The following is a 5,108-nucleotide window of genomic DNA, read 5'->3' as shown; positions in this document are numbered from 1 at the left end:
CGGGGCTACCGAGAGGCGTGCTCGGGCGGCCCGCCCCCCGGAGCCTTTGGCGTGTGCCACCTAGTGGTGGAACGTGGCTACTACAGGCTGCGTCTAGGCGTGAACTCGGAGCGTGGTTGATTTTTTTCATTCAATTTTGTTCACGGCAGCGCTGAGAAAGGGAATAAGTGAAATGCCTTTATTACATTTCTACTGGGCGCTATGTAGGGTCTCCTAATTAAGGCAAGTGTCTGGATAAATAACATTTCTCCTCAGCAGTGGTCTTCTAAGATATTTGCTCATCGACGTAAAAGATTTTTATAAAACAATCGTAACAACACATTTCGCTGACAAAATTTTTCATTATGAGTTGAAAAAGATGTAAGTCCTAGTGTGTTCTCAATGTTGAAATTTTGAAATAAAACTGGTAATCATTCTTCCAAATGTATCCAGTGGAATATAAATACCTTGGCCTTTTAATACCCACCACCAAAGAAAAATGTCCTTGCATTTCTCACCAGATAAGTAAATCAGAATTTACATTATTTCTTATATTTTTTGAACTAGAGTTTACATTTCTCCACATACTATATATTTACTCTTTAATTTTCATGACAAAAGTTAGGAATTATGAACTATTATCCTCATTTAGAGGATTTAAAGAAAACAAGGTTCAGAGAGTTTAAGAAGTAACTAGAGGCCAGGAGCAGTGGCTGACGACTGTAATCCCAGCACTTTGAGAGGCCAAGGTGGGCGGATCACTTGAGACCAGGAGTTTGAGACCACCCCGGCCAAAATGGTGAAACCCCAACTCTACTGAAAATATAAAAATTAGCGGAGTTTGGTGGCATGTGCCTATAATTCCAGCTACTCGGGAGACTGAGGCAGTAGAATCGCTTGAACCCAAGAGGTGGAGGTTGCAGTGAGTCAAGATCGTGCCACTGCACTCCAACCTGGGCAACAGAGCAAGATTCTGTCTTAAAAAAAAAAAAAAAGTAACTTCCCCAAGTTCACTAGACTAGTTAAGTTGTAGATATCAGGGAGTCAGTAGATGAAACAAAATTTCTTAATGGAGAGTAGGGTTTTTTGGATTTTTTTTTTTAGAGTCTCACTCTGTCACCCAGGCTGGAGTGCAGTGGTGCAATCTCTGCTTCCTGGGTTCAAGTAACTCCCCACCTCAGCCTCCCTAGTAGCTGGAACCACAGGCATCAGCCACCATGCCCAGTTAATTTTTGTAATTTTTGTAGAGATGGGGTTTTTCCATGGTGGCCAGGCTGGTCTTGAATTCCTGAATTCAAGCAATCTGCCTGCCTTGGCCTCCCAAAGTGGTGGGGTTACAGGCGTGAGCCATCACCTCTGACCAAAAGCAAGTTTATTAGAGAATTAAAGGAATAAAAGCATGGCTACCCCATAGACAGAGCAGCAAGCCCATACTATAAGTATACTCAGTCAAGTATACTTATAATTACTTCTTGATTGTATGCTAAACAAGGGATGGATTATTCATGAGTTTTCTGTATCCCGATGAAATGGGCAGTGATTTCCCTCAGAACTGTGGGTTCCTCCCCTTTGAGACCATATAGGATAACTTCCGGGCATTTCCAGCCCGGTGCGGTGGCTCACCCCTGTAATCCCAGTTTCTTCACATCCTGACTACCATTTGGCATTGTCAGTAGTTTTTAGTCATTCTGTAGATGTGTTGTGGTATCTTGTGGTTTTATTTCTTTGTTTGTTTGTTTGTTTGTTTTGAGGCTGGGTCTCATTCTGTCTCGAATGCTGAAGTGCAGTGGCGTGATCACAAGGCTTACTGCAGCCTTCACCTCTGAAGCTCAAATGAACCTCCCACTTCATCCTCCTGAGTTGCTGGGACTACAGGGATGCACTGCCATGCCTTGCTAATTTTTGTAATCTTTGTAGAGACGGCGTTTTGCCACGTTGCCCAGGCTGGTCTCAAACTCTTGGGCTCAAGCTATCCTCCCACTTCAGCCTCCCAAAATGTTGGGATTACAGGCATGAGCCACCATGCCCAGCTTCTCGTGGTTTTAATTTGTATTTTCCTAATGGCTAATAATGTTGAACATTTTTTCCTGTGTTTATGTGCTTTCTTCAGTGAAATTCTCTTCAAGTCTTTTACACCTGCTCTAACTGGATTGTTAAATTTTGAGAGTTCTTTATATATCCTAAATAGTAGTACTGAGGTAGAAAAATAGCGTCTGGAGGCAGGGAACACAAGGCCGATTCACACTTCAGCTGTGACAGGAAATATCCTCTCCATTTACAAAGGACATACGAGGAGTAAATGACTTTGTAACTTTACCTCATCCACTCCATTTACATAGGACATACACCAAGAAACCAATGGAAACCTCTGGAGGGTATTTAAGCCACCCAAAATTCTGTAACAGGGCCCTTGAGCCCCTATGCTCGGGCCCACTCCCACCCTGTGGAGCACACTATCGTTTTCAATAAATCTCTGCTTTTGTTGCTTCATTCTTTCCTTGCTTTGTTTGTGTGTTTTGTCCAAGAACCTGGACACCCTCCACCAGTAACAGTAATTTGTCAGATATGTGGGTTGCAGATATTTTCTTCAACTCTGGAGATTTTTTTTTTTTTTCCTTTCATTCTCTTAATAGGGCCTATCACAGGCCAAAAGTCCAGTCGATCAATTTCTTCTTCATTGCTACCTCTGCCTCCCGGGTTCAAGCGATTCTCGTGCCTCAGCCTCCCGAGTAGCTGGGGACTACAGGCACCTGCCACCATGCCTAGCTAATTTTTGCATTTTTAGTAGAGATAACGTTTTACCATGTTGGCCAGACTGCTCTTGAACTCCTGACCTCAGGTGATCTGCCCACCTCGGCCTCCCAAAGAGCTGGGATTACAGGCGGAAGCCTCTGTGCCCAGCCTGTTTGTTTTTTGCTCTGTTGTCCAGGCTGGAGTGCAGTGGCAAGATCATAGCTCACTGCAGCCCCTGCTTTCTGGGCTCAAGTAATCCTCCCAGTTCAGCCTCCCAAAGCAACGGAAACACACATGTGAGCCATAGCCTGAGTTAATTTTTGTATAAGAGTTGTATCAAGGTTCATTTTTGTTTGTTTGTTTGCTTGCCTCTTAATGTCTAATTGCTCCATCACCGTTTGTTAATAACACTATATGTCCTCCATTTTTGAATCTTTTGAATCTTTGTCAGAAATCAGTTGGGCATATTTGTGTACATCTATTTCTGGATTCTCTGTTCTGTTTCATTGATCTATATGTCTATCCCTCCACCAACACCACACAGTCTTTTTCTTTTCTTTTCTTTTCTTTTTTGAGACGGAGTCTCACTCTGTCGCCCAGGCTGGAGTGTAGTGGCATGATCTTGGCTCACTGCAACCTCCGCCTCCCAGGTTCAAGCAGTTCTCCTACTTCAGCCTCCCAAGTAGCTGGGACTATAGGTGTGCACCACCACACCAGGTTAATTTTTGCATTTTTAGTAGATACAGAGTTTCACTATGTTAGCCAGGCTAGTCTGGGACTCCTGACCCCGAGTGATCCACCCACCTGGCCTCCTAAACTGGTAGGATTATAGGCTTGAGCCACTACACCTGGCCCTTGTTTTCTTTTAGAGACAGATCACGCCCACACTGCAGTGCAGTGGTATGATCACAGCTCACTGTAGCCTCAGACTCCTGGGCTCAAGTGACCCTCCCACTTCAGCTTTTCAAGTAGCTAGGACTACCATGCCCATTAATTTTTAATTTTTTTTTAAAAGAGACAGTGTCTGGCTATGTCTCCCAGACTGATCTCAAACTCCTGGCCTCGAGTGATCTTCCCACTTGAGCCTCCCAAAGTGCTGGAATTACAGGTGTGAAACAGCACACCTGGCCAGTCTTGATTACCATAGTTATTTTTGTAAGCCTCGAAATCAGGTAGATAACTTTCACTCACTTTGTTTGTTTGTTTGTTTGTTTATTTTGAGACGGAGTCTCACTCTGTCACCCAGGCTGGAGTGCTGTGGCCGGATCTCAGCTCACTGCAAGCTCCGCCTCCCGGGTTCACGCCATTCTCCTGCCTCAGCCTCCCAGGTAGCTAGGACTACAGGCGCCGCCACCTCGCCCGGCTAGTTTTTGTAGTTTTTAGTAGAGACGGGGTTTCACCATGTTAGCCAGGATGGTCTCGGCCTCCCAAAGTGCTGGGATTACAGGCTTGAGCCACCGTGCCCAGCCACTTTGTTTATTTATATGTTTATTTTATTTTTTGAGATGGAAACTCACCCTGTTGCCCAGACTGCAGTGCAAAGGTGGGATCTCGGCTCGCTGCAACCTCAGCCTCCCTGGTTCAAGTGATTCTCCTGCCCCAGCCTCCTGAGTAGCTGGGATTATAGGCACATTATAGGCACGTGCCACCACGCCCAGCTAATTTTTTGTATCTTTAGTAGAAATGGGGTTTCATAATGTTGGCCAGGCTGGTCTTGAACTCCTGACCTCAGGTGATCCGCCTGCCTCAGCCTCCCAAAGTGCTGGGATTATAGGTGTGAGCCACTGTGCCCAGCCTCACTCTATTTATGCTTTGCCCTAATTGCTTTAGATATTCTACTTCCTTTTCTTTTTCTTATAAATTTTAAAATAATCTTGTTTGTGTATATCTCCAAAAAATCTTGCTGAGATATTGGTGGAAATTGTGTTACACCTGTATATTAATTTGGTATGAATCGACACATTATGTCTCTCCGTTTATTCAGATCTCTGATTTCTTTCATCAGCGTTGTGTGATTTTAAGCATACAAACCCCATATATGTGTTGTTACATTTATTTGTACATATTTCCCTGTGTGTGTGTAGATTCCTCGGGATTTTTTATTTATATAATATCATATGCAAATGGGGACAGTTTTATTTCTTCCTTTCCATTCCTTCCTGTATGCCTTTTCTTTATTCTTTCCTTATTGCACTGACTACAAGTGCTAGTACTATGTTGAATATGAGTGATAAAAGTAGTGTGAACCCCCAAAATTGAGACAGGTCTCAGTTAATTTAGACAGTTTATTTTGCCAAAGTTAAGGACAAAAGCCCGTGACACAGCCTCAGGAAGTCCTGATGACATGTGCCCATAGTGGTCAGGGTAGAGCTTGGATTATTATTATTATTATTATT

The sequence above is a fragment of the Colobus angolensis genome, unplaced genomic scaffold (genome assembly GCF_000951035.1).
Source record: "Colobus angolensis palliatus isolate OR3802 unplaced genomic scaffold, Cang.pa_1.0 Scaffold37, whole genome shotgun sequence".
NCBI lineage: Eukaryota > Metazoa > Chordata > Mammalia > Primates > Cercopithecidae > Colobus > Colobus angolensis.
Note: the sequence above shows the minus strand (reverse complement) of the source record.